General features: G+C 50.2%; 1 long non-coding RNA gene across 4 annotated transcripts; it reads left to right on the top strand.

Annotated features, from left to right (window-relative positions):
* The first annotated feature begins 24 nt into the window (after positions 1-24).
* On the top strand, positions 25-17,929 carry LOC142053634 (uncharacterized). Of its 4 annotated transcripts, XR_012659285.1 has the most exons (5): positions 56-112; positions 4,481-4,654; positions 5,775-5,996; positions 10,064-10,257; positions 17,683-17,929. It is a non-coding gene; the product is annotated as an uncharacterized LOC142053634 (long non-coding RNA). The 4 variants fall into 4 exon arrangements; XR_012659286.1 differs by lacking the exon at positions 5,775-5,996; XR_012659284.1 differs by lacking the exons at positions 4,481-4,654; positions 5,775-5,996 and having other exon boundaries at positions 25-112; positions 10,064-17,563.
* Positions 17,930-21,364: the final 3,435 nt, after the last annotated feature.

The raw sequence follows: 21,364 nt of genomic DNA on the forward strand, positions 1-21,364 counted from the left end.
CCGGCAAAGGTGTGTGAGTCGCCGACCAATAAGCGCCCGGCCCCGGCGCGCGTGATCGGCGGCTGCCCCGCGGCGTGGCCGGTGTGTCAGCGCGGCGTGTCCGCGGCCCACGGTAAGTCCCTGCCGCCGGCTGAGTCAGGGCCGCCCCCTCCCCCTTCTCCCCTTCCCCTCCCCCCGCTTCTGGTGGGAGCGGCGGGGGCGGCGCGCATGAGGTCACGCGGCTGCGGGGGGGGAGAGAAGGGGGGAGCAGCCTCCCCGTCGCGGCCCCACCCATCCGGCTGCTCCCCGCCGGGCTGAGGTGAAGCGAGGCCGCGGGTGGGGGAGGCCCGAGGAGGCCGGGCCGGGTCGGCGGCCTCCCCGGCCTCCTTGGGCCTTTCTGGGCCAGCTAGCTTGGATAGCAGTTGCCAATTCGCTGGGTCACGGCTAATTACGTTACACTGCGGTCTGCGGCGCTCCAGAAGGACGAGAGCTGTTTGATAGAATCCACTCGCTGCAGAGTTTAAGGCGGGTTCTCTTTTCCCCTCAGGAAGTTTTAATAAAAGCAGAAGTAGTGGCTGTGTGTGGCTGCACCTGAGAAGCCAGGCTGCTGCTGTTCAGTGCTGCTTGTGCCAGAGTGCTGCTCTGCTCTGGAAATACTGTTGATGCTTCATTATGGTTCAGTTCCATTTCTCTTGTTTATTCAGCTTCACCTCAGGGATCTCCCCTCCTCCTCCTCGGCAGTCTAGCCTTGTTCGCTCAGAGCGTTTTTCTACTTTTTTTGCTTCTTCTGAGATACATCCTCCCATCTTTCCCCTTTTCAGTGGTGTTGCGGTGCAGCATTCTTTCCATCTCCTTGTCAGCTGATCCCAATTGACAGAAGGGGTCTGACTGTAGGTTGTGCCCTCCTGTAGCTTGCATGGAAACCTCCCAGAATGTTTAATTATGTCTGAAAGCGGGCAGGGGGAAATCACTGCAAGAATAACAAATGAACAGTTTCTTCAGCCTGAAGAATGAGAATATAAAGATTGCAGAACATGAGCACAGAGTAAAATATAATTTAAACCAATTCTTAATTAGTTCAGACTTCTATATTGATAGAAAAGTGATAATTTTATTGTCAGGAGGACACTCTTATTTTTTTGGTATTGCTTTAATTCCAGCATTTCCACTGATACATTGTACGGCTGGATACTCTGTTATTTGGCTTCACACCAGTACCCCATATGTAGCTGGTGGGATGCGCTCTCCTACTGTGTCCCTCTGCACTGGGCTGCCAGGGGTAGGATCCCTCTCTCTTCACGCCTATGATGGTCACGTCTGGGAAAACATGCCGCTTGACAGAGGGAAATCTGTGCCTTCCCATCTTCTTTTTCTGCTACATAACTCCAGTGTCTGCCTGCCTTTTGGCCAGATTTATGAGATCCCTGCCACACCTGCAGGGACGCTGATTGGCTTGACTGCCTTATCTAGAGGGAGTTCCCAAGGAGGAGTTCCCAAAAGAGATTTCACTTCAGGGTGATCCAGATACTTTTCATTAGTAGCAGTGAACAGTTGTTTACAAGTTACCCCACTGGATCCCACATCTCTGGGTGTCTTAACAGGAGAAAGTGTGTATACTGTGTGTTTCCCACTGAAATCAATAGGAAAAATGTTGATGAATGGCTGCTTGATTCATGGGACATCCTCTCCTTTGTAAAAAGGTGCAACTGTCACGCAAGGCACTTCTTGTCTTATAAGTGTGTCTGTCTGCATCTGCTCCAACTGAAATAAAGGCAGCAAGACTAATACACAGTAGTTCTTGGTGAAATGCTGTGTGTTCTGTTATGTTTTTTGTGATTGCAATTGTACTTATTTAAAACATTTTGAAATATCTTTCAAAGCATATTATTGCACCCAAAACTAAATCTGTAAAAGTTGCACCAGCGTTACAGTTTAACTACATAACACACATAACATACATAACTTCCCTCACAAAACTAAGGACTTCTACCTGCACCTCAGCAGAAAATTAGGCAGGTCTTTGTCATTTCTTTCACCCTTAAATGTATGTAATGCATATACGCAAAAGTTTTACTGATAGAATGAGAACTTCAGTGTTAAAAATCCAGTTGCCAACATGAACTAAAGGTCTGTAATGTACTGTTACCATTTTTAGTTTGCTTGCTCTGGCAAGATGTGGGAGGTGTGTGCTGGACTACTCATGGAAATTAAGGTGATTCTGCAGTAATTTTCTAGAAGTAGTAAACTGCTCTTTCAAGAAAACAGTTATTTTCATATTAAAATGGAAAGATGAAGAAATTAGTACAGCAGTATTTGAGCTGGATCACATGCCTTTTAGATGCATCGTAAGGGTCGCTCTCAGGGCAAGCTCAGCAAGGCTGTTGTAAATGCTTTGGAGTTTTGGCCGTATCTCTCTCAGTTTATGCAACACGACGTAGGATGCGACCCAATGCCGACAGGTACTTCTGGACTCCGCTATGATTTAGCTATGAGAAAGTAATGAAGGGCTCGCTTACAATATCAGCTCCTGCTTTGGGGGGCCTGTTCTTCTTTGTTCTTTTCCTGCTCTTAGTTCTTTCTCCTCCTGGCCTTGCTTTACCTTCTTGCCCATACTCACTTTGGCTTCCTGGTAAGACCACTCGGCTTTTGCCTTTGTGGCTGCAGGTCCTGCAGGTCCACCCTGGTGGCTCGCAGCACCCCTTCTGGTGGTGATTCCCCACTAGCCCTCACACCTCACCTTTCCCAGCTGCCAATCTCATGCTCTTAGCACACACCCTGCTTCTTAATACTTCTTAATGCACCTTCCTTCCCATGACATCTGGGCTGCCTTCGCTCCATGAAAGCCTCTCCCCACAGCCATTCCCTGTGCACCTGCCAGAGCCTGCTCTGTACTGCCTCGGCCAGTCTTACCTTGGCACCTCCTCAGTCTTTTCTGGATCCTCCCTATCTGTTTCCCCAACACTGCCAGATAATCCATCCCAGGATGCTCCCAGCTCTGCCCCCTCAACTGCCATCTTTCTTCACTTCTTTTAACCAGCTCGTTTCAACCTCAATTTCCAGAGTAACACTCTGTAGCTGCTGTTCTCATCAGTCTGGCTCTTCTGGGAAACCTCCTGCTCATTCTCCCTCCTCCTGCATTAGTGTCTCCTCACTGCTGGGGTTTGTTCCCATTGTGTCAGCGCTTGTCTTCTGCTGGCACTGTCTAGGTACCACAGGACCTTCTGGCCCCGCAAGTTTCACACTATACACTGCCCAGCTGCACTCAAAGAGCACAGAATGGCTGGGGCTGGACTGGTAGGTCAAAATCCTCTTACTCTTTGCCTCTTTGGGGTCTTTAGGCCAGGTCTTCAGATGAGGTCTAGATGCTGACTGTAGTCCTTGGCAGGGAGTATAGGCTCTGTAAGAAACTGCCTGGTAGCCTGGAGGTGGTGGGGATGCAGCTGGGGTGAGGGACTTTGTGTGAGTGGAGTGGAGGCTTTGCTGTGCCTGTCCTCCACAGACAGGCTCAACTGTCATCCCAGTGGCATGTCCTGTAGCAGCATTGCTAGCAGCTGGCCTTGGGTTGGGAAAGAGCAGCCCTCAGAAGTAGGGAGACTTAACTGCTTCTTGACTACCACACCCCATGGGACCTTCATGTTCCCCCACAGACCTTCAGTCCATTCTGAGTGCGCAGCCAGGAGCCCTGCATGCACTCTCCCTCTTCCTCTCCCCCTGTACAAATGCAGCCCGTCCTGTGATCTGCCTGTGAACTGCAGGGCAGAACTGTCGAAACGACCTCTCCCAAAAATAATCTCTGCTTCAGAGGCTGGAAAATGTGACAGCTCATTTTCATATGCAGAGCGATGCAGTGGGTGTCTGAAAGCAGCTGAGGCTGAGGGGGTGGCCAGGGAAAGGCAGCTCTGAAATGGCAGGAAAGTGGCAGCTGGGGAACACGAGAGGCGGAAGGAAGGGAGCAAACCCAGAATGGGGAGGGGGCGGAAGGAGGGCCACAGGCAGCAGACAGTGAGTTCAGGGCAAGAGAGGGTTGCACAGTGTGAGGCTGTTCTGTTTTCCCTGGCACGCCTACTACTGCTTGCATTCATTTATTAATAATTGGAAAAGTGTCTCTGCGGCTTCAGACAGCAGTTGCAGAGCTTATCAGATAACTGGGGAGGAGGAGCATATAATCAGCAACAAAGCAGCTTGTCTCCTTTTTTATCTCCAAGTTCTTTTCCCTCCTTCTTCATACCCCATTTTCCTCACACATCCCAGCCTTAGGAAAAACCTGCTCTGTCCTGATTCTGCAATTGCTTATTAGAATACCAGGTGAAAACCAGACCTTACTTGTCATTAAGACTTCAGTTTATGGCTTTTAGTTTGCTTTACCAGTCTGAATGCCAGACAGAGCAAGTCCTGTTTGGCTGGCAGTGCCATGTTCCTCCCCAGCCCTCCATGATACTAACCCCAGTTTCTGTGTATGTGCATACTACACAGTATCGCTCATGGCCCTTTTTCTCCGCAGCATTTGTGCTGTTCCTGAGTCACCGCAGTGCCAGTCCTGCCATGCCTGCTCAGCGCTGTCCATTGGAATGCTTCAGAGGCTGTTAGCAGTGCTGATGTTTGCACTGCTGCCATAGGAGACAGCCTGGCAAGGGGAAAAAAAAACCTCAAACACCCTTAATAAAGCCTAGGACAGGTAAAAGAAACTTCTTTTTGAGAAGTGAGTAGTTTTCAGTGAAACTGATTTTCTCTGGCAATCACTGGAGGCAGCTAAAGGATGGCTGTCAGTTCACGTATATTTGTATTTTCCATTCAGTTTCCCAGAGAAGCTGGGGATGTGGTTTTATGCCGCCCAGGGGAAAATGGACATGTCTGGGTTTTTCGTTGGGAAGACGTTTAGGTTTTTTACTTTTAAGCACTTGTGGGTTATTTATGTATGCCTATTATACTATATCTTAAGTCTAAATTTCCCAGAAAACCACTTATCCAGCCTGCAGGTCATACTCTTCTGATGTGGAAAGCTGAATTGTCATGAGGTTGGGAAGATAAATTAGGGAAGAGAATTGGCAAGACGTCTGGTAAATCCTTGGCCAGCTGTGTGACTGCAGTCCTGTCCAGCAGTCTAGGGACTGAGTCTGTCAGGCGAAACTCCAGCCTCCTGAATTTCACCCTGCTCTTAAGAAGTACAGCTCTGTTATCTGTGGCTTATCTCAGCTTTGGCATGTAGAATTAAGGCATTTTAAGGTGCTCCTTTACCCTAAACTCTTGGCTTCTACATACTAATAAGCGAGAACCGTTTTTGACTTCTTGTGATGGGACATCAAGGAGTGCTTTTAACCTCTGACGTTAGATGTGTACCTGTTTCACGGAAGACTGTGGGCTAGATGGTTATTTTAGTCGGAGCAGAAAGAACTTGGGTGAGTAAATGATTGCTTCAGTATCCACTAAAGATTGTGAGAGGTTTTATATTCAATTCCTTCAGTGCAGGATCAGGCTGTATGCCAACCGTAACTTTCCTCAGGTCCTGTGGCCGTCACAAGAACTGTGTTTCTTCTCAGGACACTGGACAGGATGATGGTACCGGATACAGCCCTGCTTCCTGTCTATCTTTTTGGAAGGGCAGCCAGAACGGCTGTCTGGTCAGTTCAAACCAGCCAAGTTGCATACTTGCTGCGTGTCTTGGTCCAAGAAATCCTGGGAATTCTCCGTAGTGGAAATCAGGAGTTAATATTGGAATGATTTGTTGATTCTTTCCATGTAGATCATGCTTCCTATTTCACTTCACAGGGTGTGACCATGTGTTTATTTTTGTTTAGTGTCTTGTGTGGTCTTTCTTCACTTGTGTAATGCTGGTGGTTCTGTGGAACAATATTGTTGGGTCCTATGCATGACGTGGAGATATGCCATCTCACAAGAACATGGATGCCTCTGGAGAGCTGTGGAAGAGAATGGCAAAGCGGCATTGTTTATTTGCAGACAGAGCTTGGAAAATATCAGAAAACACAACTGAGAACCTTTTCTGCGAGGGTGACATACGGGTCTGTGCGTTCCACCACTCTGAATGGTGTATTTATTAATTCAGAGTTTTCCCACTGTCATGATTTATTTAACTATTTAGTATAAAACCTAACTGATCAATCTGAATTTCTGCTAACAAAATCAGATACTTAGAAGCTGAGCTGTCAGCCAGTAAGATGAGAAAGAGACAGCCTCTAAACATTGTAGAATGAGTTTGGGTAGCTAACAAAGCCACCTGTGAGTGCTATGATGAGATAAATGTTTTTTCTGATGGAAGCATCCGAAAAATGTTTGTGTGCTTTTTCATGCCAAAACAGAACTTACTTGTTACACAGTGACTTAATGTCTGCTGCGTTTCAAGAGTCCCTCTGATGGGCTAAATCCTGGAGGTGTGAAGGAGGTGAGATGGTGGTGTGGCATGAGCATCTCATGTGACATATCAACACAGTACAGAAGTCAGCAGGGACAGCTTTGCCTTTCCTCATAACACAGTTAACAGGATTTCTATACCTCCTGTTATTGGTATTTTGATAGGAGTCATGTGAACAAAGGTCCTTCTTTTCTTTAAACCCATCTACTTGTAATAATTTTTGAACTATCGACTAGTTTCAGCCCCATATGACAGATGAGATAGGGATGTTAATAGCTTCTGCAGTGTTAATTTGTTGATGCTACTACTTGATCCCACCCCCACTGCATACCTGTTCATTTATATTCAAGCAAGCAAATAGTCTCTGGATTGGAAATGCAGGTGCAGAAATGCAGGTTGCATGTCCTGCATACAATACAATTCAGCTCCCTGTACCCAGTACGCTCCTCTACGTGTCAGCAGGCCTTGAGCTTTCCCGTATCCCACTGCTCTCTCTTGCCAAATACCTGGCTCACATACCACGCCCTTGGCATCATGGTACAAAACACACCGCTGGCAGCCTGTTAAGCAAACTACTGGCAATTAGTAAATGATTTTTTTTTTCCCTTAAGATGTCACAGGAACTAAGGGACCTGTGGAGATCAAGGCCTTGTGTTTCATTTAAAGAGAGTCACAGCTTTGCTGCTCAGATAGTCTCTTGGCAGCAATATAAGGATTGAGGGATACTACTTTAAATTTTTTAAAACAAGCACCTCTGTGAAAGCCACCTTTGGTGCCGCTCAGTGCAAGTATCTCCACTGTGATCTCAGGTCTACGTGAGGGGCTGCAGAGGAGATCCCTGTTTGCTCTCCAAATGTACAACGTGCAGAGATGGCATTGGCTTTGTCAGAGACCACAGGGAGGGAACCCCTGTCCATGGGGTTGCCCTCATGACCAGAAAAACTTGCCCAAATATTTTCATCAGGTGTGCCAAACTCTTGGACTTTGCAGATCCCTGTGGTGTAGTTGCATCCAGCTTATGCAGGATGCAACCTGTGCCAACCACCTGCGTGGCAGCCGGGTGCTGGCATCTCCCTGCTCCCTGAATTCTCCTGTGTGGCTCACTTTGCTCTTGCAGCTCCATTTTGGGGACACGCACCTCATTCCTGTATGGGAGATATGCACTTTGGTCTTGCAGCTCACTGTTGGAGAGTCACCTCTGCTCTGCAGCTCATCCCTGGAGACACGCTGCACCTTGGTCCCACAGATGTTCACTCTGCAGGAGCCACAGTAACAAGGGGAGGGACCATGTGGGCCCTATTTGAGGTGACACGCAGAATGGCACCCTGACGTCATGAAGCTGTTCTAGAAGCAGAGGGCATGAGTAGACAGGGCACACTTTACTGATAGGAACTGGCGGTGCAGACTGAGCCTGTGTGACTTGTTATGGTACACACGACTACTGTGATTGCCAGCCTCCAAAGGGTGGTGGCGATGCTCCAATCCATTGAGATGGGGACCCAGTGAGTGATGTGCTGGAGTTAAAGGGTTGGAAGGCAGCCTTGTAAAGACCTCATCAGTCTGACCTGCCTGTGACTGCCATCCCCCTGGTCCAAAGTCTCCTCTCCATGGGGTGTGAGGAGGGATGCTGGATAAGGTCAACGCCTGGAAGGGTGTAGATGTGTTGGCGCACGTCTGTTGCAAAACAGCCACAGAGGGCTGTGGAGTGTGGCCTGTGCTGGTGAGTGCACTGGCACAGGAGGCCGAGGAGGCCTGGGAAGTGGGAAGTGTGTTGGCATGCTCCCCCTCATCTTTTTCTTGGGTGCGAATCATCTGCTCCCAAGGACTCTTGTGAGCAGCTGGGAAGCGAGCCAGTTTGCACTGTTTGACCCTGGGCCCAAGGTTGTTCTTGGGTTCAAATAGCAAAGTGATATAAACGTACCCAGAGCCACTATGGGTGGAGTTCATCTAAGATTAGGTGCTTATAACACAAGCTTCTGTTTTTATAGTTCTTTTTATAGTCAGCGGAGTGCTAGTAATATAAAACACGGGATTCAGGCATATTTCATTTTTCCCTGATGTGGGATTAATTGCACTCTGAACTCTGTTGACTCCATCTCCCGTGCTGATAATGGGAGCCTGCACAGCTACCCCAGGTGGGTGAATCTACAAAGCAGGCAGAGTGAGGTGAGGTGGATCGCATCATGAGTGACTACAAGGCCAACCAGAACCATCAGCTGGGCAGAGGAGAGTTTCACGGAGGGACAGACCGGGCGAGCTCGGGCTTGCCTATTTGCTCTCTTGGCATGCAGGTGTTCATGTGCGCAGCCACAACTCGGACACGGCACGGAATGCCCTTTGCCGCCAAGAGACTTGGGGAAAAACTATGAGGAGAGTGGAGATACTGTGATGGGAACTCAAATTTAGGAGAAGTTGAGCATCTTACAGGGGCACAAGGGAAAGGGAGAAGAAGGGATACTGTAGCTATTGAGATGGGGGGAACAGTTTCAGACCCTGTATGGAACCAGGCTCTCCTAGAGCAGCTGCCCAAGGGAACAGCTTGGTTGCCTCTATCCTGTGTCAGAAGCTTCCATTTTCCCTCATTCCCTCTCGATGTGGTACGCAGCATGGCAGCCGACTGTCACCATCTCTTTGGGTTTGCGCTGCTGAGGGGCAGTGGCTCTGTTCTGCTGGGTTTTTAGAAATGTCTACCATGAATCTCTTCTTAGGCCCCTGGGTCTGTCTCTTTGGGTTTAGCCGTAAGACTGGGGTCAAAGGCTTTGTGATCTCTGTGGTTTTCAGAGCTGATTCAGAAGTGTAGCTTTTATTTAAAAATAATTTTAAAAAAGGTCAGGAGAAGTTTGGTGTATAACCAGCTGTATTCTCCCAGGAGAGAACTGACATTAATTTCTCCCTCCTTCTAGAAATCACAGAACCACAGAATGGTAGTGGTTGGAAGGGACCTCTAGAGATCATCTTGTCCAACCCTTCTGCTTGAGCAGGCACACCCAGAGCAGGGAGCTCTAGGTGGGTTTTGAATGTCTCCAGGGAAGGAGACTCCACAGCCTCCCTGGGCAGCCTGTTCCACTGCTCTGGCACCCTCACAGGAAAGAAGTATTTTCTCATATTTAAGTGGAACTTCCTGTGTTCCAACTTGTGCCCATTGCCCCTTGTCCTGTCATTGGGCACCACTGAAAAGAGTCCGATCCCATCCTCTTGACACCCACCCTTCAAATGTTAGGGTTTGTGAGTGTTTTTTTTTCTTTCACTTTCAACACTTCTCTAGTATTTTCCTGTTGCTGAGATGACTTGAGGTGGGTTTTGCAGGTAAACTCTGTTCAAGCTGAAGCTTGACTGATGTGTTCATTTTCAGCATGAACTTCCATGAAGCCTTTTCACAGGTGCTGTTGAAAAGTAACTGGTCTGCCATAGTGGCAGACCAAAATGATTCTTGCAAAATACTATTTCATCTCCCTTTGTTTAGGGACTGAAAATGCAGATATTGGGCAGAAAGAAAGAGGGTGTTATTCTGCAGTTGATCCAGTGCAGTGAGCTGTTTTGAGCAAGGACTGAAAGGCTGAATGTGAAAGAGAGATCTCTACCAGAAGAAAGGTTGCATCCTAGTTGTTGGTTTCGAGAAGCACTCCTGAAGACCATCTGCATTTATTTGATGGCACCAGTTGTAAAAGAAACATTGATGTTGTAACGTCTGTGTGTATACATGTGTTTGTTTTGCAGCTGGAACAGTTTTAGCTACCAGAAAACAGCTCCATCCCACTCTGCGTGGTCAGGATCATGCGCTTACCAGGAACTGTCTTCAGAGCCCTTCCAAAAAAGGACATTTCCAGCATCGATGCGAGTGTGGGTGGAAGAGAAAGCAGCGAGTGAGGGTTGGGGGGTTCTTGTGCCCACAAAAGGCTTTGTCAGATAAGGTGGGTCACATTTTCCACGCTTCTGTTCTACTTGTGTGTTCAGCCTTCTGCTGCACGAACCTGGATGCACAGGTGGTGGATGCCGTCCTCTGACAGTGGGCGCTGGCTGGGACCAGTGCTGGAACATGAGTGCAGACAAAAGGAGGGAGGTGGAAGCCCTCTGGCTTCCTTCGGATCAGGAAGCTTTGATGTTATTCTCCAATCCAGGTCAACCTCATGAGACGGTGTATGTTATAAGCTGTAATGTGTAGCTCTCTGGAGCAGGTAACATCTGTAACAATTCTCCAGAAAGCTTTGCCTGCTCCTCAGTCAAGCAAAGGGCTTCAGGTTCCCAGGACTTCTCACTTCTGGAGAAGTCCTGGGAACTCCGAAAGCTGCTGTGACTCTCCCTTCTCTCCCAGCCCAGTGTTTTCTGCCCTGTGTGAGCTGCGTTGACATGTCATCCATCTGTCATAGTTTTGATCTGTTTCCTTACGTGCAATGAATTAAAGGCTCAGGTTTCATATAAGAGCAGCTAAGGGTGCTGTGAATGCTTGCAGTCATAGTGAAATCAGTGATACTGTCCTGGTCAGCGTGCCTATGGAAGGCAAAGCTGACACACTAACATACGTTTATGTGAAAAATAAGAGCGTTCTGGAAAGTATCTGTTAAACTAAAGAAACACAGCGTAGCAACCCCTGCTGAAGGAGGCTTTATGGATCCAAATTAGGATGACACAGATGACAGCAAAACCATGTTTTTTAGGAACAGAACTATGTGTGGCCCTACATGCACAGACCCCTCTCCCCTCTGTGGGATGACTATTAATAGCACAGGGTCTGGCCAGGCCAAACTCAAATGGTGTGTGGGTCTGTTTGGTTACTGCGGAGCTATTTGGCAACTCTGGGTGAATGCCCTTAAATAATAATCCTGCTGGCACAGGGTGTTGGAGAGCTTGAGGCCTTAGAAACTTTTGGGTCAAATTTACTCTTGTTAAATAAACAATGAGTATTGATTAGATCATATGACAGACCAATCAAGCACTCTTTCAAATACCGCAGCTCACTGGAGCTCATTTCTATGTGTTTATAGACTCAGAATCCCTTGAAGTAATTGCTTTGGTGAAAGAAATATTAAGTCTTTTACTCATGCAACTGTATATACTTTTATATGCACAGCCCTATGCGCATGGATAGGAGGCTTTTCGAGGCTGCTTATAGGATTTGGATGCTCGCTTTGTTGGATTTAGTTGGAGACTTGAATCCCTTAGGCAGATTTGAAAATCTCGCCATAATTCTTTGCTTTTTTTAGTGCATCAGGGCAAGACCTTTTCCCTGTTAAAATAATTTCTAAAAGCCTCTCTTGCTCCCATAAAAAATGTGTTTAAGTGGATTTTTAAGAAGCATTTGTTTCTCTAGACATATCCATTTATCATACTCATTTGCTGTTTTGTTTACTGAAGAAGTACTTAAGTCACAGTCTGTCTATATTTTGTACTGAGTGGAGTAGCAAGGAGCTTGTCAGAACTAAGCATACAGATTATAAAGGCCTTTTATTACGATTATTTATATAGCTTAAATATCCTGGAAAGGTTTTCTCATCTTAAATCTCTCAGCAGTACAATTATGTATCTGGCTTCAAATATATGTCAGGAAAACACCATATGGCCTTGCCAAATGCAACACCCGTGTGCGCGCGCACACACGCACAAAGGCACTGGTTTGCAGTGGGGTGAAAGAGCGAGGAGTGAAATATGTAAACAGTTTAGTAGGTGAAAGGCTGCAGGGGCCACGTGTGCTCTGTTTATGTGGGTCCCGAGCGGGAAACGCTCATGTTGCACAGGCAGCTTTGTTTGGGCAGGAGGAAGAAAGTACAGCCTGTCTCGGTCTCTCTTCCCAAGGCGGCTTGTTACACTAATCCCCATGTCTGGCGAGGTGCTGCTTGAAGCTCAGAGGAGCTGCAGCCGCCGGATGTCCTGGCACCCTCCCAGCTCCTCTGCTGCAAGTAAACCATCAGCCCCTGCCCTGGGGGAGGCTGGTGCAAGCATGGGGCTTCTCTTCACGTCTTCTCCCCAGTTGTCTCCCATGCGGAAGCAGCTGTGGTCCAGTGGGCGCCAGCCTCCTTGCCCTGTTAGCTGGGCTATGCAGTGCAGGCTTGGTTGCGCAGGGTCAGCATTGCCGGCTGAGCTGCCTGGGTGGTGGAGGAGGTGAGCTGGAGGACTACGGTATGCCAGAGCAAGCCCAGATGTGGGGGAAGCAAACCCTTCCTCAGACCTGACTTGGATGTTGCAGCCACTCTTTTAATATTGAGTTTGACTTCTGGTTTAGGGTGACGTTTTCCTGTTTTACACCCACCAGGAGGGGGCTTCCTTGGGAGCAATACACCAAAATAAACAGAACTCTATGGAATTTGCTTTTACTCAGAGTGTGCAGGAGTCTGGATGTGCCTTAGGCACATTTTAGGAAGATGTGAATGAAAGGGTTTAGATGGGGTTTTAAACATTACTTTGCCTTCCCTGCGAGTATTGAAGTGCCACAGGCCTTAGGTTTTGTTTTGCTTGCAAGTGCTGGAAACGGTGCAGGTGTTTCTTTAAAGAAAATGCTCACAGACTGTTGTCCCCAGCAGTTTATCAAACGCTTTTTCCCCCCATTTCCCCTCTGGCTTCAAGAACAAGAGCCAACAAGTCAGATTCCAAGCCCTGGAAGGGCTGCGTGTGCCCCGCAGCTGCTTCTGTCACGGGAAGAGCTGAGTATTCCCGTGGAGTGCCAGCCATCTGCCTGGAGCACCAGCACCGTCTCCTACACTCATATACCCTTTTGGGTTTTTAAATTGTGGCCTAGGACATGGCTCCGATCGCACTCAGGAGAGGAGCCTGTGGTTGTCCCAGGTGTCTGTGGGACCTGCTTGTGGGTGCCAGCCCCTCTGCAAGACTTGCTCTGCCAGGCTGAGGACTTGCTCCCTCAGCACACTCCCAAACATGCTCCGGTTTGACTCTGGCTGAACAGGAGCGGCCGTAGAGCAGGTGGGAGGTGTCAGCCCCATCCCCAGGGCTGGCCCTGCTCCCTTGGTGCCTGCCACAAGAGCAGCCCTGCGTTCTGCCAGGGCGATGGGGAGTGTCCAGTAGCTCCTCTCCACTCTGGGTGGGAGAAGTCTCTGCTGTGGGCTGAAAGCACCGACAGCAGACCCAGGTGGTGACAGCTTGGTGGCTGCATCTGTCGTCCTTCAGGAGTGCCTACAGACAAGGTTCCTCATCCACAACCTGTGCCAGCTCCGGAGGCACCTGAGGGAGATGGGCAAGCCACCATGTCATCCTCCTCTTTTACTGTTTTTCCACAGGCAGAGGACAGCCTGTGAACCACAGCAAAAGGACCTCTTGGAAATCTATTGCAAAACCCCATGATTGCTGTTTTTTTTAAAAAAGAGAAAACCACAAAAGCTAGAATCATTTAATAGGCCTGTCTCTGTTCATCCTGTCCTATGGTTTATAGACAGCACAGAAGCTTTACATGAATTATGAACTAGGTATGAAGCCAGGCACTAGGCTTTCATCTGGAGCATTCATTACGATTCTGCTGCTTGCTTTTATCAGTTTGCTCAACTGGGCAAGAGAACCTAAAGCAGAAGCTGAATTTCTTTGAAAGAATTAACAGTCTACTTAATTCTGAAACAATGCCTTGTGACACTGTCAGGGCCTTCAGCTAGTGTGAGCTTAGCCTATTCCAGACAAGGCTGCTTTATATGTCATGGCACGTGTCCTCAACTTCACCCTTCCATTGCACGCCTTACCTGAAACCCTGCTCCTGGGATTTACGGTCTTTGGTTCAAAATTAGAAGTGAAATGAAAAACCTTAGATCTCATTTGAGTGTGTAATCACTGAGAAGCTGGGAACTGTACTGGGTAAAGAAGTGACTGGTTTATCAATGTCTGTCACAGGGACGTGCCACAGAAGTGTCCCAAAGCCCAGCATTTGTGTCTGTAGAACACGGATAAATAGGGAGCTTGCAAGACAACCTGTTTTAAGGTTGCATCAGTGTGAGACAAACCGCAGAAGCTCAAAGGAACAATGTCAGGCTGGGTTTGAGGGATCTTAAAGAGTCGCTGGAAAGGCAAAAAAATTCATACATATAAAGAAAATGTGGTGATACGTGAACAGGCAGCTGAAGCAAGCCCAGCTGGGTTCTCCCCATGCCCTGCCAGCCCCAGGGGCGGCTCCTGGGGCAGAAGGGCTCAGCCTGCGCCAGCTCCTGGAAAACCTGCTGCTTCAGGGGGAACAGTGCTGTAATGGGCTGTGGGAGGCTCCGGCACGGCAGGGAGCGCCCGTGGCACCACGTCCCCTCTCTCTTCTGCCCCACTGCCCACAGCACGTCTCCAGACGTCCCCTGCAGTGCTGAGCCCTGTCCTGGTGAGCGTGCGGCTGTGGCTGGCAGATGCAGAGTATGCCAGGCGCTCAGCAGCCGGGCCCGCACTTGGCCGTGGCCAAGGTGCAGGGCTTCTGCGTGCAGACCGTCTGCATTCCTGCACGCAGGGGCTTGTGAACACCAAACACCACCTCACCATGGGTGCTTTACTCTTGCGCAAGTGCACGTTAGGACACTTGGCAGGTGAGACAGAGCTCCCTCCTCTGAAACTTCCCTGACTCTGCCGTCCTCTGGGGTTTTGCACCAGAGCAGGAGTTTGTTCCTGCTCGAGCTGCGTCCTACATAACTGGCCTGCAGGTTTAACAGAGGTTTGATGTCAAAGAAACTCCCCACTCTGAGCAAGGTGGGGTTGCCTCATGGTTGCTAGTGACGGCTTGGGCCAGGAGTGACTTCGTGTGGCTGTGCAGGGCCGGTACCCAGAGCTGCAGCCCCACGTGCGTGCAGCCAAGGAGATCGAGTCCTGAGCACAGAGGTTCGGAGCGATACGTGTGTGTGGGCAGCAGGCAGCAAGGGTGCTGCTGGGCTTCATGTGCCTGCCGTTTAACAGCCGGACAGCGGATGAGTCCTCTTAGCTTGCTAACAGCCTTGATTGAGGTTTGACATGGTAAAAACCCCACAGAAATGCCCGAGCAGGTGGCATCCTTCAAGGCCTTGGGCATGGGAAGAGCAGCTGCACCCCAGCCATGCAGGCAGAGCACCAGCAGCTTGTGGAGGTGGGTGTGGGTGGGTGTGTGCTATGGGCACAGCGGGGCCAGGGCGCAGGGGTGCTGGGGCTGCCAGCCGCCACTGGAGCGAGGGTCCAGCCCTTCGGCAGCGCAGGCGACGGGAGAGCCCCGCTCCAGGGAGATTGCAAAATGGATTTGGCAGGAGCAGAGGAAGAACATGCCAAAACGCGCTAAGCTAAGCCAGCTTTGCTCTGTGGATTGTTTTTTTTCACGAGCCACCAAATAAAACTCTGCTCTGGGAGCTGAGCTGGAGATGGGAATCCCTCTGCTCTTCCTGCCTTTCCCCCTGCCTGTGGCAGCCCAGCCCTCCTCTGCCTGCCCACGCCCTCACAGGATCCCACCCAGCCCCAGCAGCTGCTACAGCAGCACCATGGAAAAACTGCGCTGTGGGACTCAGCCTCAAGGGCCAAAGGGCTGGGGCTGCGGGGGGGAGCAGCAGCTGAGCTGATGCCCCGAGCCAGGCTTGCTGGGGCCCGAGGGGTTCCCCCCGTAAGGCTGTCTATGCAATGGGGACTCCCTAAAGGCAGCTGGAGGATGGTTTAAAAGCAAATGTTGCAAAGTGCTGTCTGGCTTTCCTCTAGCTAGTGGGGAAGAAAAAAAAAACCAACCAAACCCAACCTACCCTGGAAGTCTATTTTTGTCTTGCATGTGTCTCAAGTGGAAAATTTCAGCTGAACTGATTTAGGTTGGCGGGGTTAAGGGAGGTGAGGCCTGGCTGCTGCTGGCTCCGCACGGCAGGAGGGGTGGCTCCACGCGGGCGCCCGTGCCTGCCACGCGGGCAGGGCCGGGCCTGGCAGCGGCTGCCGTGACACCAGCCAGCGGCTCCGGAGGGGAGAGAAAGGAAACCTGAGCCTGGGGGAGCGCGGGGGACGATGCAGCCTTCGAACAGCATGGCGCAGCAGCCGCCACCTCTGTTATACCTCCCAGCCCAGGGAAAAAACATCCCCGATTAATGCAGGTGCTGAGGGATGTCTTTCCTTCTTGTCCCCACTGCCCCCCAGCTGCAGCCACTCACCCAGTGTGGCCTCCAGAGGGACATTGCGGCAGGGACGGCGGGTGCGGTGGCTGGCGGGTCCCCGTCCCGCGCTGGCAGCACTGCGGCCACGCTGCGGGTGCCGCCAGCCCGGCCCTGCCTATGGCACAGGTCTTGAGCACTGGCTTTGAAACTGCACCGGGCAGCTCACCTCAGGCCGGGCAGCCTGCAGGACGGTGCCTGCGGCAGAGGACAGAGGGCCTGCGAGCATTTCAGGGTCAAGGTTGCTGGAGAAGGAGGTGTCTTTGCTCCCCTGCCTTCCCCTCAATGCCGGTGTCCGAGGGCCACTCGCTTTGGGACCAGGAGCTGGCTCGGAACTTGCTGTTGAGGTGTTTGTTGTTGCAAAATAGTAGTAATTTGTTGAAATTGAAACTTTAATGGGAATGTCCATGTGCGTGTGGGAGACTGAGTCACCCCGGTCCCGTGTCCCAGAGTCTGTTTCCCACCTCCACCTGCCGGCTGGTACCAGCATGGGTAGGTCAGTCCCCATCCCTGCACAGAACAGGAAGGTTTCAGACCCTCGGGCACCTCGGAAGAGAAACGGCTTTTCCCGCCAGCCCTGCCCACACCCACGCCGCCTGCTAGCGGGGCTCCAGGGTAGTTCCGTGGGGAAGAGACCCGGGAGGTCCCAGTGCAGCTGCTGGCTCCAGGCAGGGTCAGCCGTCGGGTCAGACCAGGCTGACCCGGGCTTCATCGCGCGGGGGGCTGGAAAAGCCTCTGGGGACGGGGAGCGGCAGCCTCGGCGGCCCCCCACTGCAACGCCTAACACATCCAGGCCGCTTCCCCCGCCTCTGAATTTCCAGGGGCACGTAAGGAGCGGGTTAAAACGTTAGGTGGAAGTTGCACGCTGTGTGACCAGGCGGGCACGGCTCTCTCCAGCGTGCAAAGGCGCTGCCGGGCGCCGGGACGCGCAGGCACCATCGGGGCCGAGTAACGGGGCCGGGCTGGGAGAGGGCAGGGCGGCGCGGAGGAGGCGCGGATTGCCGGCGGCAAGGGCAGCCCGGGGAGGAGCTGGAAGGGCGGGAACCCCCCCGCCGCCGTGCCCGACGGGCCGCGGCGGCTGCCCGGGAAGGCGGCCGGGTGGAGCTCCCTGCTGGCCGCGGCTCCCAGCCGGGGGCGGCCGAAACGCATCCTCGGGCTGAAAAATCGGGTACAGGCCGGGGCAGCGCCGCCCCGGTGCCCCAGCGCCGCTGTTTCAGCTGCTGCTTCCAAGCAGCAGTAACTACAGTAGGGCTCGCTGGCTATTTCTGCGTTTTCTTCTTTTTTAAGGGAATTTGCCGGACGGAGGGTGTCAGACCACAGCGCTGGAGTCCGTCGCTTGTGCTGAGGACAAGCCGCTGGTGGCCAGCACAGCCCTTTGCCACCTCTGCGTTCACCCGATGCCCGCAGCGCCCCCCGCCCGCGCGGCCTCAGGCCGTGGTGCGGCTGCGGAGCCCTGAAGCCTCAGCGCCCCTGTGCTTCCCCACCGTAACAGCAGGTATTTCCGTCTGAGAAGTGCAATAAACCTGTAACTCGAGTATCTGAGCGTTTCTCTTAATGGCATGAAGAGGGGTCCTGTTCAGAGGCCGTGGAGGTGAGCAAAATAAACAGTCGGGGTATAAAATCATGCAGGTACTCGCTAAATCGCACTATAAATTCTTGGGCCTGAAAGTTTTCCCTCCCATTTTTGACTGATAGCAGGTATCTGCTTTATACTGAAGTAGTGTAGTAGGGCACGTGCCATGTCATGATGCACATTGGACAGGCTGTGGGCTGCACTACTGCAGCACTGCAGTCAGAGAACATTGAAATAAAGTATATTCAACAGAATTTATGGGATTGGCAAACTAAATCTTTGAAGAAAGCCCTACCTGCAGCTGGCAGCTGCTGGCACCTGGTGCCAAGATGAGAAACAGGCGGTCGGACTGAAGGCGGGGGGAACCAGCTGCTGCTGGCGCCTCCCCGAAAGCTTCCCTTTTCTGACTCAGGCTGACAAGCGCGATTAGCTTTGTTCTGTGTCACTGGCATGGTAATCCTAATAACACCCCTAGCTCAGATTAAAGACTATGCAGTTGCAAAGAGATTAAAAGTGAGCAAAAGCTTGTTATTCCAAGGGTAGGGACTGTAATAAGGGGGGTCCACCACCATTCGCACGCTCACCACTCCCACCCTCTAGCCCAGGGCTGTGGAACACACAGACAGGCTCCCATGTGTGGGGAACAGCCCCACGGTCTGGATTAAAAAGATCTTCACCTGCCTCCCCTCGGCAGCAGCACTGCCAGCACCGCAAGCCAACCCACGCCCCCTCAGCAGCGGGAAGTGGTGCCCATCGGGCATGGGCTGCGGGTGGGAACAGACTGTGCTTTTCCCTAACCCTCTGGACGAGTACTTGAAGTACATGACTCTCATCACATATTAAAGCTATAAATGGTAAATTGTTGTAGTGAATTATGTGCCTCTACTTACTTGAAATTTTTAATTTTAATAAAGGGAGGAAATAAGAGTTCAGAGAATAAGCAAGAAGCCTGCAGTGAGCGCAGTACTTCCACTGTAAGGAAAAATTAAATGTGTATTGTCCAACACCTTCCTGCAGCGCATGAACTGGAGGACAGTGGCAGTCACAGAAATCACTTTCTCCTTCAGTTACAGTCCAGTCAAGACAAACCATCTTTGGAATGTACCCCACTCCTTCTCCCAGCTCCTCGCACCAGGGCTGCCCCACAGGACAGGCAGAGCGCCACTGAGCCTTTTGAGGGCAGCACCTGGGCCTTGCTGTAGCAGAGGCTTCTCTTCAGGGCTGTTTGCTTTTCAGCTGCTGCTAAAGGCCTTGGTAAAGGCACAAGAGCACCACCACTCCACTACTCCAACAGGAGACCAAAGGTGTGGTCCCCTGTGGTCTTTGTGGGAGTCAGGAAGCAAAGCAGAGCCTATCAACAAGATCACACTAGACCAGGGCACGGCAGTCACCTGGTAGGGTGATGCCTACCCGGGATGAAAAGCAGGATTTTTCAAGAGGTAAGTAGAGCTACAAACCCGACTTTTTCACTGCACACCCTCTCTCTTAAAGCATCTGCTTCTGTTTAGTTTTGGATTTTTTATTATTTTTTTTTAGGACAGAGGTTCAAACCTGTGTAAGCAATAGGACAAGAGGAAACAGGCTCAGGTTGTGCCACAGGAGGTTTAGATTGGATATTAGGAAAGATTTAGTCACAAAAAGGGTTGTAAAGCACTAGAGCAGGCTGCCCAGGGAAAGGGCAGAGTCACCATCCCTGGAGGTATTTAAGACACATGGACATGGTTCAGTGGTGGCCTTGGCAGAGTTAGTTTCACAGTTGGACTCCAGTCTTTTCCAACCTAAATGCTTCTATGATCCTATAAGCACACTAGGGAACACATTAAGAAGCTACTCCACCGCCCCCACAAAGGGCAGCCATGAACCAAATACATGAAGTGGCAACACATCCAATGGTGGATCCAGGGCACCAACTTTTATTTTGAGCCAATGTCAGCCAGTTGCGCAGCTGCTGAGACACACGAGGAAAAGGTAGAATCGTTTCCTCCCATTCCCGAGGAATAACTGGCACCACTAGTAACACAGTGTTGTCTCGGGTTGCAGCCCTGGATCTTCCCTGGGAAGCGGTACGCAGCCTGAAGGGCTGCATGAGGGAAGTACTTCAGGGCAAAGCGGGTGGGAACGGTTTGGCATGCACGATGAGTTATTACATTATACAACAAAACACTGTTCCCATGTATCAGTATCAAAGAAATTCAAGCTGCTGCAGCTAGCAGGGCAGCAGAGCAGTGGCCTCAGTCAACAAGAGGCATTGCAGAGGTGTATCAAGCACAACAGAGCTACCTTCATTCCCGGTACTATATAGAAACCATTCAGCTTTTGTATTTTGAGTAAAATTCTGAATTGCAATTACAACATAAACAGTAACACTTTGCAAATTAAACCGAAATACATACTGTGTTCAAGCCCCATGGTGTTTTTAGTGGCAAACTGTCTTTAAGTACAATGAATATTCTGCTCTGATCACCGTAGCATTTATAATGTTTTCCAGCTGATCTGTAAGTTAACATAAAACAACTCACCTTAAGATTGTGTAACAGAACTGAAATTAACCTTAGACAATTTTAATTTGTATTTAGTCAAAAAAACCCCCATGCAACAGTATGTTTTGCCTAGAGAAAGACCTCAACTGGTAGACTGAAATGCGTATTTCTTGAAACACAGACAGCCAGTAGCTTTAGATGCAAAAACAGTAACCAGCTTCCCACTATCATAATTGACTCCATTTCCTACTTCCACATTTAATTCCAGTAATAAATATTTCTTAGACCGTCTCTTCAAAGCATAAGCAATTTTGTACCTCTTCTAGCTGGCCTGGAAAACTGTTCTGACAAGTTCAGTCCAAATGTCAGAATTTTCTTTACTTTCAAGTAAAAGGTCATCAAGTTCTATGAAATCTTTGCTTTACAGAGCCAGAAGTTACATCTTCCTACCAGCTGGCACTCATGTGAAATACACTTCCAACCAAAAGGCAGAAGTTTTACCTCCAACTAAAGGGTTAAAAAAGTCCCTGATGCAGGATCCATAACTTAACGCACCACCTGAAGCCCTGACACCTCTTTCTCCTCCCTACCCCCTGTTTTCCAGCAGGGGAAGTTAAAATGAAAGGGTAAGAAAAGGACCCTGAAGAGAAGTCAAGAGGCTCCAGTAACATAGTAAAGAAAGTCTCAGAACAGTTTCAGCCATGCCAGTTACCAGATGCAGTTGGCATACGTACTTCTAGTAGCGTGCTTTAATTATATCCACAACGTAAAGGCAAACTTCAGCGCAAGAGAGCATCAAGGTTTCTGAAGACCGGTGTAGCCCTTCTCTTAGCGGTCACCACTGCACAGAACTAGCTCAAGTCAGAAATTAGACTCTTCAATAAATGCCATTAAAAAAGAGCTAAAGGTTCTGTGA

The sequence above is a fragment of the Phalacrocorax aristotelis genome, chromosome 2 (genome assembly GCF_949628215.1).
Source record: "Phalacrocorax aristotelis chromosome 2, bGulAri2.1, whole genome shotgun sequence".
Lineage (NCBI taxonomy): Eukaryota > Metazoa > Chordata > Aves > Suliformes > Phalacrocoracidae > Phalacrocorax > Phalacrocorax aristotelis.